The sequence below is a fragment of the Narcine bancroftii genome, chromosome 8, assembly GCF_036971445.1.
Source record: "Narcine bancroftii isolate sNarBan1 chromosome 8, sNarBan1.hap1, whole genome shotgun sequence".
Lineage (NCBI taxonomy): Eukaryota > Metazoa > Chordata > Chondrichthyes > Torpediniformes > Narcinidae > Narcine > Narcine bancroftii.
The window spans coordinates 48,917,718-48,945,656 of NC_091476.1; the positions used below are offsets into that span (position 1 = coordinate 48,917,718).

At 38.0% G+C, this 27,939-nt stretch overlaps 1 protein-coding gene and 1 pseudogene across 1 annotated transcript in view; both read left to right on the forward strand.

Annotated features, from left to right (window-relative positions):
* The window catches only part of LOC138740666 (connector enhancer of kinase suppressor of ras 2), a 763,661-nt gene that overhangs the window by 84,674 nt on the left and 651,048 nt on the right, over positions 1–27,939 (forward strand). The window lies entirely within an intron of this gene.
* LOC138741630 ((3R)-3-hydroxyacyl-CoA dehydrogenase-like) overlaps positions 371–27,939 on the forward strand; it is a 30,810-nt pseudogene continuing 3,241 nt past the window's right edge.

Below are 27,939 nucleotides of genomic sequence, written 5' to 3' on the forward strand. Positions count from 1 at the left end.
CGTTCCCTCTTATTATCCTAAATTTACAAAATGGTAACTCTAGTTCCAATCAGCATGTTTATGAAAGTACAGTAAGACATTTAATAAATACAGGTTCTTGATTGCACAGATTCAATATTTCATTGACTTTAATAGGAAATTACATTATTCAGTGAGGAGGAATATTTATTAGAAGGATTTTTTAATGTTTCAGTTTCTGGTTCTATTCTTTCTTTAATGTGGAAAAGGAGGCATTATTACCTGGCAATCTTCAACTGGTGATCTTTTTTTGATAATAAAACCAATGTTCCATATGCATTTCTGCAATTTTATATCAACTTAATCCCAAGTTTATTGAATAGTTTTAGCCTGCAGCAATTTGACCCTCAGTATGGCAGTGATTATCATTGCAATAGTCTTCCAAATTCTCCTGCTCATTGAATTACTGCCACACAGAGTGGCTGGAGGTGAGATGAGATGAAGTTAGCCAGATGCACCCAATGTATTTTTAAACATAAAATAAGCATCTTATTTAGTTTTAAGATTAAATGAATTTGACATATGTTCACAATTAAATCTCCAATGCTGATCTTCTGGTTGCTAAAAACAGTTGTAACAAGTTGATAACTTGAAATGAAAGTAATTTAGTAATGACTTTTCCATTGTCAAATAATTACATACAAGATGCATGACTTTTTTTTAACCACAATCTCAAGATTCACGATTCTTATATTGTCATGTTCAATATTGGAGTTCAGTATTGCATGGAATTTTCTTTCATCTGCTGTAAGGCAGACAGATCTGCCATCCTGAAATCTGAAATGACAGAATACTCTTGTGGCAGACTCGTATGTTTTTGTTCTGGACTGTTGCTTCTTTTTGCAGTGCTTTACTTTTATTCTGCTGTGTATGCTTCCAAAGATTGCAGCTCCCAATATTTAACTCGAAAAGGTAATAGGCAAGGATAGTGAATTCCCTTGCAGTATTGACAGGATTTCAGACCAATTTTATGAAGTTCTCAATTGACCTCAGAGACACCAGGCTTCGCGTCAAGTCTGAAATTTTAGTATGAAATGGTCAGTAGTGTCCCCAAGCTCTTCGTATGGGTGACTGACTACAAAATCGTGCTGCCTTTTGCATCATGCGAGACAAAAAAATTGTGATAATTTCACGACAAAATTGTGTAAATACGACAGTTATGGAATGCTACATTTGGAATGAGCTGTCAGGCTTGAAGCATCATTCTTCAATGTAGCTTTCTCAGAATTTGTTGTTATATTTTAGAACAATGTTGCTCTATTTTTCTCTGAATTTTTACCACTTACTGTGTTTAAATTCAAATATTACTTCATGTACTCTCACTGAAGCATTGTCATAAATGTTGCTTGGGGTGCATTGTTCAAACCTGGTTTTTTTTGTGTTGATTCTTGGAGGTGATATTGATATATCTCTATCTGGATGTGGAAGCGCAACTGACAAATAGATGCAGTCCTCTGAAATTAAGTTTTCACTGTTCTAACTTGACCATGTTTGTTTCACATCAGTTAATATCTTTATAAATAATAAACAGAACCAGGTAACCATAATCAGCAGCTTATTTGTAATTGTTCTTGATTTAAAATCTTTCCACCATTAATCTCATTCTCACTGTGAGAAATACTAATTTGTGGATCATGCGAGCTAACAATTGCTTGACTGGCCTCACAATATTTATCAGCAAAATTTGTAAATGGAGTACAGATGAGTTTCAAACAAATACCCTCCCCTTGCAGATCCATCAAAATTTTCCTTAAATCTTCTCTTGTAAGCAGATGTCAATCCATTGAATCCATTCATGAGTCCCTATTCAAAGCCATGCACTTCTTGCCAACTATAGAAATATAGAACATTATAGCACAGAAAACAGGCCCTTTGGCCCTTCAGCACAAAAGTGTGCCAACAAGTCATTATGCCTCATCCCATTGCCACTGACCTGCACCCAGTCATATACCTCCCTTCTGCTCCCACCCTGTCCACATTTTTACTAAATTTTAAAATTGAGCCACTTTAGCTGACAGCTTGTTCCATTTTCCCACTATTTTGTGTGAAGAAATTCCTCCTAATAAGCCCCCTAAATTTCTCACCTTTCACCCTTAAACCATGTCCTCTGTGTGTATCAACCTCAGTGGGAAAAAGTCTATTGCATTTGCTCTAATTATACCCATTTTAATTTTGTATACCTCTCTCAAATTTCCCTAAATTCTTCTGCACTTCAGGGAATAAAGTCCTTACATGTTTAACCTTTCCCTGTAACTCAATTCCTCAAGTTCTGGCAACATTCTAGTAAATTTTCTCTGCAAACTTTCAATTTTATTGATATCTTTTCTATAATTGGGTGACCAAACTGCAAACAAAATTCCAAATTTTGCCTCATCAGTACTTCTACAATCTCACCATATAATTCTAACACTTATACTCAGATTTATGAAGGCCAATGCGCCAAAAGCTTTCTTAGCAACCTATTCACCTATGACACCACTTTCATGGAATTATGTATCTGCATTCCCAGATCTTTCTACTGCACCCCTTAGTGCCTTACTGTTTACCATGTATGTCCTACCTTGGTTTGTCCTTCCAAACTGCAATATCTCACACTTGTCTGCATTAAATTCTTTCTGCCATTTCTCAGCTGATCTGGATCCTCTTCAAGCTTTGAAAGCCTTCTTTCCTGCAAACTTGCTGATCCAATTTACCACAGTATCATCCAGATTCTTGATCATGATATAGATGACAAACTACAATGGATAGAGCACATATCCTTGAGGCCCACCACTAATCACAGGCCTCCAGTCTGAGAAGCAATCACTCTCTACCACTCTCTGACTTCTCCCATCAAGCCAATATTGAATCGATTTTACTACTTCACCATGAATACCAAGCATCTGAACTTTCCTGACTAACCTCCCATGTGGGACCATGTCAAAGGCCTTACTAAAGTCTATCTAGACAACATTCACAGTCTTTCATTCATCAACTTTTCTAGTAACCTAAAAAAAAACTGTAAAAGATTAGTTAAACACAACCCACCATTCACAAAGCCATGCTACCTATCTCTAATCTGTCCCTGACTATCCAATACCTATATATCCAATTTCTTTGAACACCTTCCAATAACTTACCTGCCAGAGATGTGAGCCTCACCAGGCTATAATTTCCTGGGTTATTTTTGGAGCCTTTTAAAAATAGAACAATATGTGCTACCCTCCAACCCTCTGACATCTCACCTGTGGCTAAGCATCTTTTACATATATCTGACAGTGTCCTTGCAATTTCTATACTTGCCTCCCTTAAAGTCTGAGGGAATACCTTATCAGGCTCTGGGGGTTTATCCAAATTTATTCACTTTAAGGTTGCAAGCACTGCCTCCTCTGTGTAGGTTCCATGTCCTTACTGCTTGTTTGTCTTGTTCCTCTAGATTCTGTACCAGTTTCCTGAGAAAATACATTTGCAAAAAAAAAATTAAGATCTCCCCATCTCTTCTATCTCCATACACAGCTGACTGCTTTGATCTTCAAGGTGACCAATTTTGTCCCTTACTATCCTTATGCTCAATATACTTGTAGAGGCCCTTCCTTCACCTTCTCTGCCAAAAGAACCTCATGATTCTTTTAGCCTCCTGATTTCCCTCAAATTTTTTGCTGCATACTTTATACTCCTTAAATACCTCATTTGCTCTTATGCCCATACAGGCTCTAGACTTCTCCCTTCTTAACCAGATATCCCTCGAAAACCAAGATTCTTTATACTTGTTAACTTTGCCTTTAATCCTTGCAGGAACATACAAATTCTGTATTCTCATAAATTTCACCTTTTGAATGCCTTCCATTTACCAAGCACATGCTTTCCAGAAAACAACCTAGCCCATTCCACACTTTCTAGATCCTTTCTCATTTCCTAAAAATTGGCCTTGCTCCAATATAGAATCTTAACCCAAGGACCAGACCTATTCTTAACCATAACTTATGGCATTATGATCACTGGACCCAAAGTGTTCCCCTACATGTGCTTCTGTAACATGTTCTGTCTCAAACCCTAATAGAAGGTCCAGTATTGCACTCACTTGAGTTGGTATATCAATATATTAACATAGAAAACATTTGACAGTGGCTTTTAAGAGGTTGGGAGGTTCAGTTTACACATGTTACCTAATGTCTGGGCTTGTATACATTAACAGTTATTAATACAATCCTGATCTCTTTGTATTATTGTTATATTTATTAACCTGAAACAATTAAAAAATTGAAAAGAAGAAAATATTAACAAATTCTAAGCCATCCAGCCTTTTTACTGAATCTGAGTCCCAGCCAACATGTGGAAAGTTAAAATAACCTACTTTCACTTTGTGTCTTGCAGCTGACCACTATCTCCCTGAAACCTTGAACATTACCAAGGTTTGATTTAAACTTTGCATTAGTTTATATTAAAAAAAATAAATATAATTTAGGAAAAAAGAATTTATTCTGATCCCTCACTGCCCTTGAGAGGTAGTGGCAACCTGCCTCATTGAACCATTGCAGTCCTGGAAAAAGCTCTCCTTTAGCAAAGTATTTTTTTGCAGGGCCTAAGAGTGAAGGAACAGAGATGATTTTCATTTAGAGGTAGCATTTTCAATTTGGGACCCTTTGTTAAAATTGGAAAGTAAAGAAAATCAGGTCGTTTGTGGTAGCAGAGGAGGATGACAAGGAAGATAGGTGGAAAAGGGATTATCTCTGATAGGTTGAGACCAAATGAGTTCATGTGGAAGTTGGAATGACTGTAGATTATACATTGCTAACAGAAAGACAGTGGGACATGCCCTGCAGACCATGCTACAGAACACAGAACATAGAATATAGAATGTTACCGCACAGTACAGGCCCTTCAGTCAATGATGTTGTGCTGACCTATGTAAACCTACTCAGAATCAGAATTTATTGTCATGAACAAGTCACAAAATTCGGTGTTTTGCGACAGCATCATAGAGCAAACATTCATATAAATCACTTTTACAACAGTAAATTTAAAATATAGTGCACAAAAAGTAAGGCAGTGTCCTCAATGGAGTGGCCTGGTGCCTGTGATGTTGCAGGCCAAGTTACCAACCCTTTGGAGTTTTTCCTTGTCCTGAGAGTTGGCTCCCCATACCAGACAGTGATGCAACTTGCCAGAATGCTCTTCACAGTACACATGTAGAGGTTTTTGAGAGTCTTCAGTGATGTACCAAATCTCCTCAAGCATCTCACAAAGTATAGCTCCTGGCGAGTCTTCTTCATGATTACATTGACATGGAGGCTCCAGGGCAGATTCTTGGAAATCTTAACACCCAGAAATATGAAGTTCTTGACCCTCTCTGCTACTGAGCCCTCGAATGAGGACTGGGTCGTGTTACTTTGACTTCCTCCTGAAGTCCACAATCATTTTCTTGGATTTGCTGATGTTGAGCACAAGATTGTTGGCATGATGATCTATCTTCCTTTTGTACGCTTCCTCATTACCGTTTGCAATTCTGCCAACAACTGTGGGGTCATTGGCAAATTTGTAGAAATCACTGGAATTGTGCCTGGCCACACAGTCATGGGTGTATAATGAGTAGAGCAGTGGACTAAGCACGCACCCTTGAGGTGCACCTGAGTGATAATCAGTGAGGAGGAGACGTTGTTTCCAATTTGTACTGACTGCGTTCTTCTGATGAGGAAGTCAAGGATCCAGTTACAAGGGGGGTGCAGAGGCCCAGAGTTTGTAGGTTCTTGACCAGCATTAAAGGAATAATGGTGTTGAAGGCTGAGCCGTAGTCGATGAGAGCAACCGAATGTATGAGTTGCTGTTTTCGAGGTGATTTGGAGCTGAGTGGAGAGTCAGCAATATTGCATCTGCTATGGAGCGATTGTGACGACTGGCGAATTGCAGTGGGTTCAGATCTTGCTTAGGTATATGCTAATTTTGGCCATGACGAGCCTCTCAAAGAATTTCATCACAATAGAAGTGAGTGCTAATGAGCAATAGTCATTGAGGCAGCTCACACTACTCTTCTTGACTGGGATGTCCTTTTGAAGAAGGTGGGAACCTCTGATTGCAGCAATGAGAGGTTGAAAATGTCTGTGAACACTCTGGCTCATTGGTTGGCCCAGATTTTCAGTACTCTGGCTGGTATGATGTCAGGGCCTGAATCCTTGTGAGGGTTCACCCTCTTGAATGTTCTGACGTTGCCCTCACAGGCAGATATCATAGGGTCCTCAGCCTTTTCAGGGATTCTAGTAGGCACTGTTTGGTTCCTCTTTTCAAAGCAGGCATAGGTGTTCAGCTCACTGGGTAATGAAGCAGCCATCTATGATTTGCCCTCACTTTGTAGGCTGTAATGGCCTGCACTCCCTGCTGTAGTGGAGTATCTCTTTCTCTAGTTTCCTCTTGCCACTTTTGCTTCAGATATGGCCGTCCACAGGTCGTATCTGGACTTCTTGTAGAAATCTAGATAACCGACCTTAAACACCCTTGATCTCACCCTCAGAAGGTGGGTTTATCCAAGGCTTCTGTTTGGGAAGCACCTAGAATGTGCGTGTGGGCACATTCTTATCCACACAGGTCTTGATGAAGTCGGTGACACCTGTTGAATATTCATTCAATCTATGAATGAGTTATTGAATATGTTCCAGTCCACCAATTCAAAGCAGTCCTGCAGACACTCCTCTGCCTCCCTCGACCATATTTAATATAGTATAGTTGTGGAGTCTAATATGTAGTATTAGACTACGCAGCAACCTAATTTTTCTCTATCACACACTGATAATCATCTATTTTTCTCATATTCATGTGCCTATCTCAGAGTCTTTTGAATGTTTCTATTGTACCAGCCTTCACCACTTTGGCTGGCAATGCATTCCAAGCGTCCACCACTCTCTGAGTAAAAAAAACCTCAACTCTGACATCTCTCCTAATCTTTCTCCACTCACCTTAAACAGGATATTTAACAGTGTGGAGGAGCAGAGGATATCCTCCACACTGTTAAAAATCCTGCCAATAACCATGTACTCTGCCTTCAAGTTAGGCCTTCCAAGAGAAGTCACGTGATGGAGTAGTGACTGGTAAGAAAATACCAGCCCTCTCCAGAAGAGTTTTAAAAAAAAAAAAAAAAAACAAAGCTACAAACACAGAAACCATAACAAATTAAAAATAAAAATGTGGAGAAAATGGCAGCAAAGAAAGAAAAATCAAAAACAATGGGAAGAAAAGAAGAAGGAAAGATGTCAGAAGAGAAAGGTGAAGGCCTTACCTTTACAAGGAGGCCCACCGTGGAGAGAGAAGCCCGCTCCCTGAGGTCAGTGGAAACCCCGAACGCAGAACTACAAAGATGGCTCACGGAGCCAAACAAAAGTGCGCAACCACGCATGTGCGATGCACAAGACAAAAGCAACACCAACAGGAGGGGGGACCAGCTGAGGAGCAAATCTCCACAGCTTAAACAGACAAGTATAACACAACAGCAAGACTCTCAACAGGAAAACATAGAAAATAACGGGAACACGAAGGAAGAGAATAAAAAAAGGAAATCAGAGAAACAACAGATGACCAACCCAGAGGAAGAAGATCAACACCAAGACACCTCTAATAAAAATAATAAAAATAAAAATACCCAACAAAATAAAATAAACAACCTAACAAGAAGATCAGAAGAGACAGAGGTAACGGACACAGATCCTGGACTGGACTCAGAAGAAGAGGAGGGAGAACATCAAACTCTACACAGAGAAATGGAAGATGAAGGGAAGGGACAGTACATGGATAAAAACTTTTTTAAAGAATATATGGAAACATTAAAAGAATGGCTGACACAAGAATTCAGTGAAATAAAACAAAGAATAAAAGGTACAGAAGAAAAAGTGAGTAGATTAGAGATGGTCATGACAGAAATAGGAAAAAGAGTAACAAGGTGTAAGAACGAGAAACAGCCATAGAAATGGAGGTAGATGACTTAAAAAAGAAATTAGAAGAATCTGATAAAAAAGTTAAAGAAACACAGGAGCTGATAGCTCAGAAGATAGATATAATGGAAAACTATAATAGAAGAAACAATATAAAGATAGTGGGTCTTAAGGAAGATGAAGAAGGCAAAAATATGAAAGGATTTATAAAAGAATGGATCCCCAGAGTCCTAGGAAGGCCAGAATTACAGGAAGAAATGGAAATAGAAAGGGCACACAGAACATTAGCCCCGAAACCACAACAAAAACCAAGATCCATTCTAGAAAAATTCCCAAGTTATACAAGAGAAAATATATTGGAGAAAGTAATGAAAAAATTAAGAGAAGACAAAAAGTCACTGGAATACAAAGGTCAAAATTTTTTTTTCTATCCAGATATAAGTTTTGAACTCCTGAAGAAGAGGAAGGAGTTTAATGCAGCAAAAACGACCCTATGGAAAAAAGGTTTTAAGTTTATGTTAAAATATCCAGCGGTGCTTAAAATAGTTATCCCGGGGCAACAAAGCAAACTGTTCTCGGATCCGGAAAAAGCACAAAAATTTGCAGAACAACTACAAAACAGACAGAGAGATGAAGAGATAAAACAAGAACAAAAATGATAACAAACTATATATGAAGAAGAAGAATAAAGTATAAGTAAGAACTAAGAAGAGAAAGAAAGGGAAGAAAGAAAGTAAGGAGGGAATTAAGAGAGTGACCTTTGTTATATATGAAGATTAAAATCTTTTCTGGGGGGGGGCTGGGTGGGGAAGAATAACATTCACTGCGAAATCAGTTGATGCTTGCGAGTGGGTTCGCAAATCCAAATGAAGAGGGGAGATGTGGTTGCCCAACAAGGGACAAAGGGCAACTCAGAAAGGGGAGGGACTATTGGGTTTAAAGGAATTTTAGATATGAGAATAGTGGAAATATTTTATGTTTTAGAAATGTTGTCTTATAATGTGTTCAAAAAAAAAAGCAGAAATGGATAAGAAGTGAAGGTGGTGATGAGGAAATGAAAAGGAAAGATAAACAAAGTATGAAATGGCCATGTTGAACTATATGACTTTAAATATTAACGGAATTCATAACCAAATCAAAAGGAAGAAGCTGTTAAATTTACTGAAGAAAGAAAAAATTGATATAGCGTTCATGCAAGAAACATATTTAACTGAAGTGGAACACAAGAAATTAAAGAGAGATTGGAAAGGACATGTAACAGCAGCATCATATAATTCAAAAGCCAGAGGAGTAGCTATATTAATCAATAAAAATGTACCAATCAAAATAGAAGAGGAAATAATAGATCCAGCAGGGAGGAATGTAATGATAAAATGTCAGATATATTCAGAATTTTGGAATTTACTCAATGTATACGCACCTAATGAAGAAGATCAAAAATTTATGCAAGATATCTTTTTGAAGATCTCAGATACGCAAGGGAATATACTAATAGGAGGGGATTTTAACCTTAATTTGGACTCAAACATGGATAAAACTGGAAAAAAGACTAACACAAAAAACAAAGTAATCAAATTTATTATTAAATCGATGCAGGAAATGCAACTTATGGATATATGGAGGAAACAACACCGAAAGGAAAAGGAATATTCATATTATTCGAGTAGACATTAAACATACTCAAGGATAGACCTCTTCCTGTTATCAGCCCACATTCAAGGAAGAGTTAAGAAAAGAGAATATAAAGCTAGATTGTTATCAGATCACTCACCCTTGTTATTGGCAATAGAGCTAGAGGACATCCCACCAAGAATGTATAGATGGAGATTAAACTCCATGCTACTTAAAAGACAGGATTTTAGAGAATTAATTGAGCGACAAATTAAAATGTACTTTGAAATAAATACGGAATCAGTGAAAAATAAATTTATGGGACGCAATGAAAGCATTCATCAGAGGACAGATAATAAATTATGTAACTAAGATGAAGAAGGACTACAATTGAGAAAGAACATTTGGAAAGGGAAATAACAAATACAGAAAAAGAATTAGCAATAAAGGAAGATACAACTAAAAGAAGAGAATTGACAGACAAGAAAATAATATATGAAACACTACAAACATATAAGGTGGAGAAGAACATAATGAAGACAAAACAGAAATATTATGAGCTAGGAGAAAAAATGCACAAAATATTAGTGTGGCAGCTTAAGACAGAACAAACTAAAAGAACAGTATTGGCATCAAGGAAAAAGGACAAATAAATTACATATAACCCAACGGAGATCAACGAAAACTTCAGGGAATTCTACGAACAATTATATCAAACTGAAAACGAAGGGAAAGAAGACAAAATAGATGAATTTCTAACTAAAATTGAACTACCGAAATTACAAACAGAGTAGCAAAATAAATTAATAAAACCATTTGAAATAGAAGAAATATTACTTTTTACTTACTTACTTTGGCTTGGCTTTGCGGACGAAGATTTATGGAGGGGGTAAATGTCCACGTCAGCTGCAGGCTCGTTTGTGGCTGACAAGTCTGATGCGGGACAGGCAGACGCGGTTGCAGCGGTTGCAGGGGAAAATTGGTTGGTTGGGGTTAGGTGTTGGGTTTTTCCTCCTTTGTCTTTTGTCAGTGAGGTGGGCTCTGCAGTCTTCTTCAAAGGAGGTTGCTGCCCGCCGAACTGTGAGGCGCCAAGATGCATGGTTTGAGGCGATATCAGCCCACTGGTGGTGGTCAATGTGGCAGGCACCAAGAGATTTCTTTAGGCAGTCCTTGTACCTCTTCTTTGGTGCACCTCTGTCACGGTGGCCAGTGGAGAGCTCGCCATATAACACGATCTTGGGAAGGCGATGGTCCTCCATTCTGGAGACGTGACCTACCCAGCGCAGTTGGATCTTCAGTAGCATGGATTCGATGCTGTCGGCCTCTGCCATCTCGAGTACTTCAATGTTAGGGATGAAGTCGCTCCAATGAACATATTAAAAAAACTCTTTTTTCTTTCTTTTGGCTTGGCTTCGCGGACGAAGATTTATGGAGGGGGTAAATGTCCACGTCAGCTGCAGGCTCATTTGTGGCTGTCAAGTCCGATGCGGGACAGGCAGACACGGTTGCAGCGGTTGCAGGGGAAAATTGGTTGGTTTGGGTTGGGTGTTGGGTTTTTCCTCCTTTGCCTTTTGTCAGTGAGGTGGGCTCTGCGGTCTTCTTCAAAGGAGGTTGCTGCCCGCCAAACTGTGAGGCGCCAAGATGTACGGTTTGAGGCGATACTTAAAAAAAACTACCGAACAATAAAACACTGGGAGAAGATGGACTCCCAATAGAATTCTATAAAACATTCAAAGACTTATTAATTCCTCCTCTCTTGGAAGTAATGAACCAGATTGAAAAAACACAAAACATACCAGATTCATGCAAAACAGCAATAATTACAGTAATACCAAAGACGGGGAAAGATCCACTAACACCAGCATTGTATAGACCAATATCTCTACTTAACACAGATTATAAGATAATAGCTAAACTATTAGCAAACAGATTGTCCGACTGTGTACCAAAAATAGTAAAACTAGACCAAACTGGATTTATTAAGAAAAGACGAACAACGGACAATATTTGTAAATTCATTAACTTAATCCATGCAGTACAAGGAAACAAAACTCCAACAGTAGTAGTTGCTTTAGATGCAGAGAAAGCCTTTGATAGAGTAGAATGGAATTATTTATTCAAAGTACTACAAAAAATCAACCTACCTATTAATTGGATTAAAGCATTATATAAGGGACCATTGGCGAAAGTGACAGTAAATGGATATATATCAAACCAATTTAAATTAAGCAGATCAACAAGGCAGGGAGTCCACTATCTCCCTCACTGTTCATGTTAGCTATAGAACAACTAGCAGAACTGATAAGAACAGAAAATAAAATAAGAGGGATAAAAATAAAAGAGAAGGAATATAAAATCAGACTATTTGCAGATGACGTTATAATATACTTAACAGAACCAGAAATATCAATAAAAGAATTACATAAGAAATTGAAGGAATATGGAGAAGTATCGAGGTACAAGATCAACGCAAATAAAAGTGAGGCAATGCCAATGAATAATACGGATTTCACAAAGTTTAAGGAAGAATCACCATTTAGATGGCAAACACAAGCAATTCGATACCTAGGTATAGAACTAAATAATAATCTCGATCATCTATATAAACTAAATTATCAGCCATTAATGAAAAAATTACAAGACGACTTGGAGCACTGCAAAGACTTACCACTAACACTGATAGAAAGGATAAACTGTATTAAAATGAACATCTTCCCAAGGATACAATACCTATTTCAATCATTACCAATTCACCTAACAGAGAAATTCTTCAAGGAGCTAAAGAAAATAATAAGGAAATCCTTATGGAAAGGGGGGGGAAACCGAGGATAGCACTAGATAAATTAACAGAATGGTACAAACAAGGAGGCTTACAGCTACCAAACTTTAAGAATTATTATAGAGCAGCACAATTAAGATATCTATCAGATATTTATCAAACAAGGAAAAACCAGATTGGACCAGATTAGAGCTAGATAAAATAGGGGAGAAGATACCTGAGCATATACTCTATAAGTGGGATGAAAAATTGGTGCAACGTAGGAATTCACCAGTATTACACCATCTGCTCAACATTTGGAAGAAGATTCACGTAGATAGGAATAACATAAATTATCAACTACCAAAATTAATATTGACACAAAATCAACTCATTCCTTTCACAATAAATTAACTTTCCTTCAGAGAATGGGAGAGAAAAGGGATCAAAAGAATAGAAAATTGTTTTTCAGGAAATAAATTATTATCTTTTGAACAAATGAAGGACAAATATAATATAACTCACGATACAAGGTTTGCATACCACCAACTGAAAACCTACTTGAAGGACAAGTTGGGAAACAGTTTGAGGTTACCAGAAGGAAGCAATTTTGAATATGTGATTACAGACACAATGATAATTTAAAACATTTATAACAAACATGCACATCAAACTGCAAGAAAATGAGAATGAGGAAACAAACTGTAAACCTAAACAAAAATGGGAACAAGATCTAAACATAAAGATAAAGAATGAAACATGGGAAAAGCTATGCTCCAGAACCATGAGAAATACAATAAACACGAGGTTACGCATGATACAATATAATTGGGATCACACCCCAAAAGTTAAATAAATGGGACCCAACAATATCAGACAGATGTTTTCGCTGTAAAAAAGAAACGGGCATAACAATACATGCAATTTGGACATGTGAGAAAGTTGAAAAATTTTGGGAAGATCTAAACCAGATATTAAATAAAATCACAAAAGCAATATCCCAAAAAACCCAGAGATCTTCCTTCTAAGTAATATAAGAAATAAAGAATTTGGACTCGATTTGGATGGAGCACAGAAAAGATTTATTATGATAAATCTAGATATATCCAAATTATATTATTACAGCTAGGGCTGTAACAAAAAAATGTATTATGTCAACCTGGAAATTAGAAGACAACTTGAGAATACAACAATGGTATATAGAAATGAATAAATGTATTCCATTAGAAAAAATAACATATAATTTAGAAATAACATCACAATATTCGAACAAATATGGAAACCATACATGAAATACAATAGAGAAATCCTGCCATGAACCTCCACCACCTAAAATGACAGAAGGAGAAGACAACAATATGAAGTGACTCAGTATGTAAAAGTAAAAGATAAAAATTTTTTGTTTAAGTGACAACATTGTTTAACGGATTTAACGTATCTTATAGATTCAACTTTGAATAAATGGGAAGGGGGGAGAGGGCGGGAGAGAAGGGAGGGGGAAAAAGGGGAGAAAATGACACTGTATATATTCAAGAGAAAAATGTCTGTATGTATTTTGGTCAATATGGTTTATTGTGTAAAAAAAAAGTTAGGCCTTCCAAAGTGCATCATTTCACACTTATCTGGGTTGAATTCCATCTGCCACTTCTTACCGAACTCTGCATCCTGTCTTTCTCTTGTTGTAACCTATGACAACCTTCTACACCAGTGGTTCCCAACTTTTTTCTTTCCACTCACATACCACTTTAAGTATTCCCTATGCCATAAGTGCTCTGTGATTAATAAGGGATTGCTTAAGGTGGTCTGTGGGTAGAAAGAAAAAGTTTGAAAACCACTGTTTAAATCATTCCAAATTAATTAGTTATATGCACAGTTTCATAACTCCAAAGTAAGTGACAATTTTTTCAAGTAAAATATTTCAGTAATAATTGGGTCTAGAGCAATGATTCTTAACCTTCCCTTCATACTCACATACCACCTTAAGCAATCACTTACTAATCACAGAAAATTTATGGCATAGGGAATACTTAAAGTGGTATGTGAGTGGAAAGTAAAAGGTTGGGAACCACTGTTCTACACCATTTGCAACACCTCCAACCTTTGTACCATCTGCAAACTTACTATTTCTTACACCTCTTAATCCAAGCCATTATAAAAATCACAAAGAGCAGGTGCAGGGATTCACAGATCCCTGCGAAATGCCACTGGTCACTGACCTCCAGGCAAAATACATTTCATTTACTACTACCCTCTGTTGTTTGTAGGCAAGCCAATTCCAAATCCAAGAAGACAAGGTTCCTTGGATCTCAAGTCTTACCACTTTCCAAATGGACCAACCATGGGGCACCTTGTCAAATGCCTTATTAAAAAAATTCCTGTTCATCACATCCACTGCCTTACCTTCGTCAATGTCACCTTCTCGAAAAACTCATTTAGGCTCTTGAGGCACGGCCTGCCATGCTGTGATGATTATGCTTCTCTAAATAATCGTGAACCCTGTACCTTAAGAATCATCTCCAAATATTTTCCCACCACTAACATCAGGCTCATTGGTTTATAATTCCCAGGATTTTCCCTTTTACCTTTCTTAAATAAGGGTTCTATATTTGCCATTCTCCAATCCTCCGGCACTTCCCCTGTGACCAGGGAGATGCAAAGATCATCACCAATGCTCCAGCAATCTCTTCCTTCATTTCCTGTAATTTCCTTGGGTACATCCTGCCTGGTCCGACAGACTTATCCATATGAATATTTCGAGAATATCTAGCACTTCCCCATTCATAACCTTGACATGCATCAGCCATTAGCCTGTACAAATTGAAAGAGAAATTGAGTCAAAATCACTGATGGATAACAGGCAGATGGAGCCAGCTCTGATAGAGTCAGAAAGAAATAACCTCAAGAAGTTACCTAAATATGGAGAATTAATATTGAACCTAGAAGGCTGCAACATGACCGAATGGAAGATGAGGTGTTGTTCGTCAAGGTTTCGTTGGTCCTCAATGATATAGTTCAGGAGGCCACAGATCAAGAATTCAGAGTTTGAAAGGAATGGGGAATCATGGAGACACAACTGGAAGCTCAGGGTCACCCCGGCAGACAAATGCAAGTGTGCTTCAAAGTGATCAATCAATCTGCATTTGGTTTCTCCAAGTAGAGGAGACCACGTTGAGAGCACTGAATGCAGTTTATTCCATTGGAAGATGTGCAGTAAATTAATGCTTCACCTGGAAAAAAACACTTTAGATCTCTGGATGTTAAGAAGGAAAGAGATTAAATGACAAAGTGAAAAGACAGGTGTTATATCCTCTGCGGTTCCATAAGTACATACTGTAAGATGGGAGTGGTTGATGGAGATGGAAGAGTGGGGCAGAGAGCCACAAGGTGAGCCATCCCATTGAATTGCTAAAAGGGGCGGGGAGGTAAAGATCTATATGATCATGGAATCTTATTGAAGCTGTTGCATCCATAGGCTGACAAGGACAGAGAAAAGAGGTGCAGGGAACTAATGAGATATAGTTAGAGAGTTTATCCATTATGGTAGACGAAGGTACAGCTATCATGACTGCAGATTCTTCCTTCAATCCATCTAGTTATTCTACCTCTATCGCATTTCCTCTGATGATGCACCAGTGCCTCTGAATTGTCTTCCTTCACCCCAACCCTGAATGCATTCGGTGCCATTCATCCACCTGTAGCTCAACATAGAAATGCACACTCAACAGCTGAGGGAGAACAGGTGGAGTTATCCTGTCCTGCCCTGTTTTACCAGGGTTTGGAATCAACATTGAAAACTCTCTTTGCTACTGAGTTGGGGGGTGGGGGGAGCGAAGGTGTATAGTGGTTGATGTTGGTGTATCCTGCAGGTGGAGCAGAACCTGTTCAGGTATTTTGATGTAGGAGTCTTGCAAATTATCTTCAAGGTTTGATTTTGTGAGTACTATTGTGTTTGGCTGTTGGTTGATTAATCTGCGAGACATTGTATAATGGATTTGTGTTAACTCTATAATTTACTAAGACATTTTTATAAAAGAAATAAAGTACTGTATCTGTATTTTTGGTAGGGTAGCTGTGGGTTGGTACAGGGTCACACACAGCTCACAGCATATTGATAGAGATCCATGGTTTTCTGAGAAGAGTGTTCATTCTTGGAGTCAATGTGTCTTGGACAGACAGAGCTAATAGATTTCAAATGGGTCTTAATTGTTCAAGAACTACAGAAGAAGCCATCTGTTTTTAATCAAAGCCATTTAAGCCTCTTGAACAGAGATGAGGTCAGAGGTTGTTATGGATTTGCAATTGTTTTGAAAAAGGAACTGAATTTTGGTAGAAATAGAACTGATGGCCTTGTGGTTTCCAAGAATTGGGACTCTCCTTGGTGATGATGTAACCGTCACATGATTTGGAGAAATATATTACTGAATTCAGATATTTTGAGTTTCAATTTTGGAAGAGTTTAGTTTGGAGAGTACAGAAGTAAAAACCCCTGTGACACAGGGGTTGAAACTTTGTGAAAGACAGGGTTGAGTTACAGTAACCAGAGTTGGTGCTGTTGTGTGTTATTCCTGGGAAAATGGGAACACAGAATCGGTGGCTTTTGAAATAAGGCAGACCATTTTGCTGTGTCTTTGGAAAAGGGGCAGATATCTTTTAGGTCTGTTTTTGTATAGCCACTTTCTGTAACCCTTGTCTGGGTTTGTGAACTAATCGTGGAAGAAAATAGCCACATTGTGAGTAAAAAGAACCTAAAGATATAATGTTTATAAGTGCTTTATAATTATTACTGAACTGAGAATTGAGACTAAAATGATGCTGAACTTTTCTACACACACACCACACACACACAAACATACAAAATTAGTGCATTGTGGGGTTGAGTTTAGAGTTAAGAAAGTTTAGAGATAAGTAAGAAATTTTATGTTATTAATAGTTTAATTAAAAAAAAACTATTATTTTGAATTTACCATTGCTATTCCTGTGTTAGGGCTAACAAAGTCCCTTTAGTACCAAAAATAATTGAAAGGGTTGTTTGTTTGTAACAATTGGACCAAGTGTTTTTAAAGAGGACTTTGTAAAATTGACAGGGCTGGGAGCAGTTTGGTGCCTCTGGCAGTTTGTCCATTTTTATCCTGTTTCTTTTTCAACCCAGTACTTGCTCAGCCATTTTAGAAAGGCATTGAAGACAACAACCTTGATGCAAATTTGAGTTGTCAATATGAAGAGTGAACAGGATGGCTCATTTCCTCATGACTGAACCAGTCGAGGTTTTCACATGAGCCTGGAAATTTTATGGTCATTGTTTCCAAGACATGTTGCCTTACAAAAATTCTAGTTTTCATTTTAAAATAATTTAAATTTAATCTCCTCAGCTGTCATGGGCTCTATATTATCTTCCAACTTTACATATCAAGAGAAAATAGGAAAGCATGTCTTCTGTTACTCTGAGTAGGTGGGACATTTACTTTATAATTTGTGTGTTTGCCTGTGGTGAGGATATAGATGACACTTTCCAGGTTCTAATATTTCCTAATTTCAAAGCGTGTAATCTTCAAGGAAATGTGGGGACGATATTCCGAGTTACCATCTAATTAATTCAATAAGCCAAGCTTTGTAGATACAGCTTTAATTCGTTCATAAAATGGATAAACATTTTGCATAACTTCACATTAAGATTTTCATAATGATGAATAAACAAAGCATATACTGTATTTAAAGATATAATGATATTCAACTTTAATGAGATATACAAGAAGAAATAAGATGAAATAAGATGAATTGAAAGAAAATTATCTAGAGCTCACGCATCCTTCAGTGTTCATCAAGAAATGGGATGTAAACTCTTAGTCTGTGTGAATATTATGACATATTACATCATAGTCATTATGGTAACACTACAAACAATAGTCTTTCTTAAAGAGACAAGCACAAAATTAACTAAGAATCAAAAACACAAGGTTTTAATCTTTGCAGAGGATGTTCTGATGACAATGGAATATTTAGTCATAAATACATTCTCCATGCATTTAAGACAATAGCAATTAACAAATTCTGTTGCTTGTGTTGGATTAATTTTGAAACCAAATTGTGGTTCGTGGATTTTCATGTTTAATATTAATGATTACAATTATAGACATTTTAGATTTTAATTGATTTGGTGGTTCAAAATAACTCCTTTCAGAGGATGGTCTTTCCCTACCTATTAGATAAATGCCCTCTAACTTCAATGTGAATATTAGAATGTAAAAATAAGTTTGTGCATTGGACATGTTCTTACAACAATATCAATGATATTTTCATCCCATCGAGAATGTGTTATTTAGGTTTGTTGTTACTGCCTTGGGAGCAATATGTATGTCATCTTATCTCATACAGTGATGTGAGCTGCTATTAATATTGCCATTCTGTCAGAAGACATGAAATGATATTAGTATGCTGTCAGTCATTTCTCTTAAGCTTATAATAGGCTGTCATTTTTATTTATCCTTTCTTCTGTGTTACTTATTCTTTCAATGTGCCGACTGTGGAATATTTGGATGATGCAGCATATTACCTATTAGTTTTTTCACTTGTGAGCCCAAATCCAGCACAGAGAGATGGATGAAATAATATTTTTCCTGCCTGGTGTAATGATGCATGAAATCAGTTTGGCTTTAGTACACGAATCTGTCTAACTTGGATCTCATTGTCACTGCCACCAAAAAAATCATGGCTTTGCCAGGAATTGCACTGGAAGTAAGGAACCAGGCACATTTATAGGGGAGAGAAAAGGAATAATAGCCTGTGCAAAACCATGAGGAATGTGTGACATGGATTTGAATGTGTGAAATCTCTGATTACCATTCACAGCTCTAAGTGTATAAAAGAATAAAAATGTTACTTAACAGGAACATTAATCAGTAACAGAGCACAAACACAGAGAATATAGTTCAACAAATCTGGCAGTGGGTTTAAAACAATACTTGGTGTATAGAGGATATATGAAGTCAGCAGAACCATTTGCTTGAATTTAATTTAATTGCTTTTAATTTTCAATCATTTCATCACAGTAAACCTATTGTTGTTAAATGGTCATTATGACAGAGCACATCAACGTTAAGTCTCTTGGAATGACTTCATGATGACCATCTTAAAATATCAAATACATGATAGAAAACTAAAATTTGTTGAAGTGTCAATTTCCTTTTGATCTAGTAGGGTTGATGAATGGCCTAGAAATTAATCTTCAATGTTTTTCCCTTGAAATTGACTGAGCATCTCTCTTCTTTGACTCACTCTGAGTCCCTCCAGCCTTCACTCAAGATTCCAGTGCCTGCAATTCTTGTTTTTCACTGTGTTTTGTTTCTCCATGGTTTATGTTTCTTTATATTTTAAATCCTTAAAATGATTGCAAAACTTGACCCTGTCATTTAGGAAATGATGGTATCTGCATCACCAATATAACACCATGCTCATTCAGAACTGGTTGAATTACTGGTTGAAAAAGCTCTGGTTAGGTTTCTCACAGCTGCCAGCACTTAGACTTGTCGTTACGTGGTCATCAAAGGTGGAGATTCAGAACACTACAAGTTTCCTTAGCTACTGGAGACAGTATTTGCTTAACAATGGTTGCAGCTTAGGGCAGGATGAAAATTGCAAGGTTTCTTGACCAGAGGCACAGGAAGCTCACTGATTATATCACATCACATCAAGAGGAGGTATTGTGCACAGGGTCCACACAGATCTTCAAGGTCACCTGCGAGTGAGATTGCCAGGAAGGTTGCTGCTCAGAATAAGATTCCCTATATGTAAACCAATATCTCAAATATTGTCACAAAAGTGAACCCTAATGAATAACAACCTTTATTGTATCTACAACCTTTGCATTGATCTCCATCTCTGCTAACATCTTTGCTTACAAAATTCCTTTTCTCTCTCTGTCACTTAGTCAGCTCACTCCATCTCACCTGTGCAGCATTGTTTTGTCTTTATTAATTCCCATCTGTTCACAAACCTGCACATTTCTGTGATCATTTCAAGGAAACACAATGTTATTCCTACCCAACCACCTCTCAATTGTCCCATTATTATAGGCAGAGTTTGCCAGGAATATGTGTCAGGTGCTCCACACTGGAGGGAACTCGTCTCTCTCCTTGAGTGGAGTAGAGAGTGCAGGACCTGATGGGAACAGAGGCAGAGGCATTTCCTACCTCTGGATATGATTTTCTTGCACTTTACCTCAACCTGATTTAATGGCATTGGTACCTTCACATGCAGTGACAGAAATGCATGTCTTTCAAAGATGGCACAACTCCAGCCACTCAATAAGAAGATCCTTCACACATCAGTACGACATGGATTTGATATTTTAGCCAGGTGCAGACTGTGTCATGCATCATTGAAATGTGCTGGGCAACAGAGACAAATGTTCCTTCCGTTCTCCAAGTCCAAAAGTAAAACATCTGGGCAACACAATGACTTTACAAATGGAGCTGCTTGCTCACAGCTACAGCAGCCCAGGTTCCATCCTTACCCTGTTGCTTTCTATTCAGAGTTGCACATTTTCCCTATAACCACATGGTTTCCCCCAGGGTGCTCAAAATTCTTCTCACATCTCAAAGGTGTAGAAGTTCACTGGCCAGTGATAATTGCCCTTCGTGTGCAGGCAAATAGAGAAATCTGGGAGGTGTTAGTGAAAATTTGCAGTGAATTTGAAAATGAGATGATTGACAATAGGCACTCAGATGACCAGTGTGGACTGAAGAGAATAAGGCTCTCAGTGCTGGAATCTGATCAGCAAAGGTGACAGGAACCTTCAGAGGAGAGGTGATGCGCACATGGGACAAGAAGGGCAACAGGATTTGGTGGATGAAATGTGTGGGTGGAGTCAGATGGGACCAGAAGGGGATGAAATGGGTGGAGGGTGAGGGGGTTGTGGTAAAGTGGACAGCTGCAGTATAATTTCAATCATTCTCGTAAAAGTGGTACTCTTTCATAAACTTTTAAAATATCAACTTCTTTCCAACAAACTTTAATGGTCTTTGCATCAAGTAAATTCTCTCCCCAATCCTCCCTCTCGACCTCCGCCACTTCCAGCTTTTCACATTTAAAAGTACTCCAATAATTTCAGCGAAGTGTATAAACTCGTATTCATTCCATCAATTTATCCAATGCTTTTATTTTATTAATATTAATTTAAATAGCAAATTTTTTCTGGACCCTTTATAACTTACTCTTTCTGGAATATTAAGTGTTGTTTCCAACATAGGGATAGATATAAACTTTAATATTCATCTGTTTTGTTTTTCCCTTTTGTATTTCCTCATGTCTTTCTCTAAGGGATCCAGATTTACCCCTTCTTATTATATTGTTGAAAAATATCCTGGATGTTTTTTTTTGACTGACTTATTTTATTCTCACATCCTTCCTTTACCTTTCCATTACCATTATAGTCATCTTTTGCTTGTTTCCATGCCTCTCCCAGTCTTCAAATGAAGATAGTGACCAAATGAGTGAGACAAATATCAGTATGAAAATACATTGCAAACTTGAAAGCCTGTCCATCAGATGGAACCTGTCAAGCAAGATTGTGATTCACTTCAGAGCAAAAGCTTTTGTTTCCCCCCAAGGCTGGATCAGAGAACATTCAAGGCATCTTGTTTTTTTCCTCCTAACATTGCGGCGTAAAGGCTCTTTTATTGACACAATAATGACACAATCAATCATTTATATCCATAGTTAACCTTCGTATAATATTTGGGAATGATTGGCCTCCATTACTTTTTTTTCTTGATGTATCCATCCCTTCTGAAAAGCCTTTTACTCAAAGAATAATTTCATTGAAATGTCAGAATCGTAAAAAGTGGAAATTCATCGAATAGAGATCTTGAAATTATTTACCATTTTAAAATCCAAAGGAGAGGAGTTAGATAGTTGAAAAGAAAACCAAAGAAAACAAACTGCCCAGCAAAAGTGAAGTGAATAGACCATTAATACTACTTAACAGAATCAACTGCATTGATGGGATACTGATCTTCAGTTTTGAGTAAAAACACCCCAAGATGCTGGAGGAATTCAGCTGGTATTTCAGCATCCAAAAATAAAAGCAAAGATACATCGCCAGTGTTTTGGGCCTGAGCCCTTCTTCAAGAAATAAACAGAATGAGCCAGAATTCAGACAATGCCAACTGGGGGAGGAATACAGACCAACAAAAGGTGTTCATTGGATAACATAAGAGTAGTGGTGAGCAAGACTGAGACAACCCGCAAATTGGAGGAACATCACCTCATCTTTTGACTGGGAACCCTCCAATTGGACGGATTAATATCTACTTCTCTGGCTTCATTAACCCAACCCTCCCACCCCACGTCTTCCACTATTGCCTTTCCCCAGCTGTCTCCCCCTTTTCCTGTCTCCTTTCGCACAAACATGATCAATTCTCACCTCTCCCCTTATCAAATCCATTTAACACCTTTCCTCCCCAAGCTAGCATTGTCGGAATTCTGAGTTTCCTGCTTCTGGCTCATTCTGCTTATTCCTTAAAGAAAGGCTCTGGCCTGAAATGCCAGCAATATATCTTTGTCTCCTACAGACGCTGAAAGACAGGCTGAGTTCCTCTGGTATTTTAGTGTATTTTTGCTCAGAATCACAGCATCTGCAGAATTTTATGTTTCACTCTGATCTTCAATTTTGAACTACTCGAGCCAGTAAATAATTTCAATTTTAACAGAAACTTGCATAATGACTTCTGTTGTTATAATTATTTATCTGATTTTTAATTACAAAATGCATCCCATCGGTTCACCAGTTGCAAATTTGATCCTGCCTTCCACCTTCTTGTTGGAATGACAGGGACATTTGGCTTATTGCTGCTGTTCACAAGAAAATATTTGATCCATTTACTCCGTAATTTTGTAGGTCCTTGATGGAGAGGAAAGATGCATTTGATTTGTAGTTTTGCTTTGAGTAATTTTGCTGATTGGAGGAGGAGGACAGGTGACCTGAGGAGCAGCAGTATGAAGTTAAAAAGGGGTTGATTGGAGGAAGAAGCTGAGTATAACAAAAGTGAGTGGTTGTGTAGTGGAGCAGTCATTGTTGGAATGGACTGATCAATGCAGTAGGGGTTTGGTGAGAACGGGTAAGAGATAAGAAATAGTAGGAGTTGAAGTAAGAAAGGGCTGTCCTATTCAAGGAAAAAAAGGATTTAACAGGTAGGCACAGGCAAGGGCAGGTTTTATATATCATATATTTTGTTCTTCGAGTCATAAAACAGTGAAAATAGTAGACAAGGCAGGGAAATGCTCCTCTTGCAGAATGTGGGTAGTCAAGGAAGCCAGCAGTATCCCTGATGATTTACTCTGAAAGAAGTGTAGTCAGCTGCGGCTCTTGACAAGCCGAGTTAAGGATTTGGAGCTGGAGTTGGATGAACTCTAGATCATTTGCAAGGCAGAGGGGGTGATAGATTGGAGTTACAGGAATACTATCACACCTAGGAGGCAGAAGGAGGGTAGATTGATGACAGGAGGGGGAGAGGGAGCCGGCAGGTGGTGCAGGGCACCCCTGTGGGCGTTCCTGTCAATAACAACTAGACCATTTTGGATACTGTTGGGAAGATGACCTACTAGAGACAAGCCATTGTGATCGGGACTCTGGCATAGAGTCTGGTCCTGTGGCTAAGAAAGGAAAGGAGAAGATGAGGTGAGCTGTAGTGATAGGGGATTCCATACTTAGGGGACAGATAAGAGGTTCTGTGACCCAAACCAAACTTGAAAGTTTCTGAGTTTAAAAAAACCCTGATATTCAAAACATTTTTTCTTTTAAAGTCAATTTTATTGTCATCTGATTGTACAAATACAACCCAATGAAACACTGTTCTTTGGTCCTCAGTGCAAAACATGCAGACATACAGCTAGACATAACACACATACATACAAACAATACATATGCAGGACAAGTATCTTATCTATACAAATAAATAAATAATGGATAAATAGATGGTGTTTTTACTAATTAGAATATCGAATGGTTAGTGTGAGCAGTTGGTCGTTCAGCATTCTCATTGCCCGTGGGAACAAACCATTCCTCAGCCTGGTGGTGCTGGCTCTGAAACTCCTGTATCTCTTCCCTGATGGGAGCAGCTGGAATATGCTGCTTGCAGGGTGAAATGGGTCCTCATTTATTTTTGCTATTTTTATTGCGCATCTTCTTCAGACAATAATCCTGGTAGATCATGTCTATTGGTGGGAGGGGGAGGGGTGGTGGTGTGGGGAGGAAGGGTAGGATGCTCTTGATAGAGGTTCTATAGAAAGTTGAGATAATATTCGCCAATAGCCTTATCTACTTCAGTCATTTCAGGAAGATGAGTCACTGTTGTGCCTTCCTGACAAGTGAAGAGATATTAAGTGTCCACTAGTTAAGTGAACTCCAAGGAACTTGGTGCTCTCCACTCTCTCTACTACTGATGTGTAGAAGAGGGTGGTTGTTCCTGGTCCTCCTGAAGTCCATAATCATCTCCTTCATCTCGTCCATGTTGAGATTCAGGTTGTTACTCTTGCCTCATTTTATGAGATTTCCACCTCTTCTCATTGCTGCTGATGAGGCCAACTACTGTCATGGGTCAGAAGCGTGAACAGGAGCAGGCTAAGCCCACAGCCCTAAGATGCGGCAGTGCTCAGCGTGATGGTGCTCGACATTCTTCTACCTACCGGGACAGACTGTGGCCTTTCTGTTAGGAAGTCCAGGATCCAATTACAGATAGGGGTGTTGAGTCCCAGTGAGGACAGCTTCTCCACCAGCCTCTGAGAAATAGTTGCATTAAATGCTCAGCCGAAGTCAATGAGCAGCAGCCTGTTGTATGAGGCGTTGTTTTATGTTGAGCATGACATTGTTTGGCAAAGCTGTCTGGATACTCAAATATTATTATTTTTCTTTTCAAATATATTGTAATGGGCCGAGCGGCTGCATAATGTAATGGATCGAACTGTCACCCATGCAGCTGGCTGAATGACCGCACAGTGCTACGGGCCTAATCACCGCTCATTCACCTGGCTGTAAGGCCATGCAGCATACTAGGGATTTGGATACTCACCTACAACATGGCACGGGGGTCCCGTCATCTTTACTTTAAGCCACACGCCATTCAGGTGAGTTGTAGGCATGGGGTGATGTCACTTCCATTCCCCCTGTGTCCGGGCCAGAAAGGATTAAAAGAGGAGGCAAATTTGAATAAAGAGTCTTTGCTGACTAACCATTGTGTCTAGTGAATTGATTTAGGAGCTCTACTGGAGTAGTCACTACAATATACATAAATGAAAAGGAATCACTGATACATACAGATTGTTCAAATTTCCAAAAGACCCCATCCCTCCTTTCCCCCAAACAAAAACCCTTTGAAAAGAAAGAACAAAAAAAGAAGTAATGAAGAAAAAGAAGAAAGAAAAGATAGAGGAAACTGTTGAGATCCAGATTCTAGTTCACAAAGTCCAGTTTTTTTTTACCAAGGTTACAAATATGAGAGAAAAAGAGATTAAAAAATTCAAAAATAGACCGTGCCTAAAATATTCTGGTAAATATGGCTGCCAGACCTACAAAAACATATTGTATTTTTCCTAAAATTATAAGTAATTTTCTCCAGAGGAACACAACTATTGTTATGAGCCCAAAGGTCCCCAAAGCCCAGCAGCAATAGACATTCACCAAGGCAAGGGGTTTTTAAAACAAAAGTTATTTTTAATCAACTTTAAACATAAAAATAGAATCAAATTTTAACTTAACTCTGAATTTAACTAACCCAAATTTAACCCCCTTCTAATTCTAAGCACACGTGTATGTAATGTGTGTGTAAATTTAAGAAACGTTCTTTGATTCGCAGTTCAATCTCACTTCTTCTAAGTTCTCTGGATGCAGGCAATTCTTATACGGTGCACATAATTTAACATGTATAAATTTCACCAGGCTTTGGTGCTTGAAAGGTAAATGTTTACCGCTCAGGAAGGTTCTTCTAGGGTTTGCAAAGAGAAATATTTGTTGTTCCAGGATTTCCACAACTGAGGCACCACCATTAGTCATCTCAAGGTCCCGCTGATGAAATTTGCCCCATCAGGGTTTTTCAGATGGTGACCTCTTCCTCTAGGCTACTACAAATCTCCACTCTATTCCTCTTATTCCAAGAGAAAAACCAATCAGATAGCACTTCCAGCCATCCACTGCTTTGGAACTTTTCATCAGTTCTTCCTGGATTGCACTGTTCAGTGTCCTACACACACTGACTGAGAGAGCTTGTGACCTCTCTCTCTCTCCAATTGAAATTCCAGTGAAAAGCATGTGACTCATGTGACTTGCAAAACTCCCACCTTCTCCAGCAAACAACAGGAGTTTTTCTTCTGCTCAAATTGTTATCTTAAGTATAAACAAAACCCAGGAGTGACCTTTATGTGATCACTTTGCAGAAGGATACTTATAGACAGCCTGAATCCAACAAGACGATAGTCAAGCTTTTTATGAGCCATTTGCACCTACTGGTGAAATAACCTATATCCTGCAATGTGAATTCTTAAGTCTTTCAAATAACATCTGTTTTAAAATATGTGTATGTATGTAACCTACTTTAAATCTTACCAAATTACCCAAAATATTATAATCATTACACAATGCATTTCCACATTCCATCGCGCTATGTTCAGAAGGGAATCGGGCTTCGAGGTAACTGCAATACATTTCCTAGCCAATGCTAATGCAATCTTAAGAAATTCTAATTGTTACCTGGACAGCCTCATTTTAGGTCTTATGTCCTATAAGAAATAATTTTGGACTTGGTGTCAATTGCTTCCCAATAATCTGGTTTAATAAAATTCTTAAATTCTCCACAAAATATTTCAATTTAGAACATGACCAAGTAAAATGTAAAAAGGTACCTGCTTCTCCCCATATCTAAATCATATCAAATATATTAGAATTTAATTTATGGTGTTTCTGCGGGGTAAGATATAGCTGATGCAAAAAATTATATTGTACCAGTCTAGATCTTAGATTAATTGTATTAGTCATGCAATCATGACATAAATCAGACCAGGTCTTATCATTAATACTAATATTCAAGTCTGATTCCCATCTTTGTTTTGATTTATATAACTCCTGCTTAGGAGTGCTCGATTGAAGTAAAAAGTACATTACTGATGTAAATTTCTTTGTGATCCCCTTTCGAATAAGAATCACCATTTCACTGCACTCTGGTAACATCATGGTTGGTCTTAATACATCTCTAAAAACAAAGCTCTTAATTGAAAGTAGCAGAAGATTGTATTATTATGGATATTGTATTTACCTTACAATGGTCAAATATCTTCGACATTCTAACTATCTAGGCCTAGTAGACAAGGATGTCTACTATCTTCAGCCCTATTCGATTTGGCCATAAAACCCTTAGTGGAAGCTATTCCACAGGATACAAACATTAAAGGGTTTAGTGTGAACCAAGATGAACATAAGATCAGTCTCTTTGAGATGATGTATTAATATATCTGACAGAAACTGTGGCTTCCCTACAAAGACTGCATTTGCAATTGGAAGATTATGAGAGGGTCTCTGGGTATAAAATAAATTGGAATAAGAGTGAGATTATATCTTTCATGGATGGGGGCTATACAGAGTGTAAAAGAAACAGACAATTCAGATGGCCTATA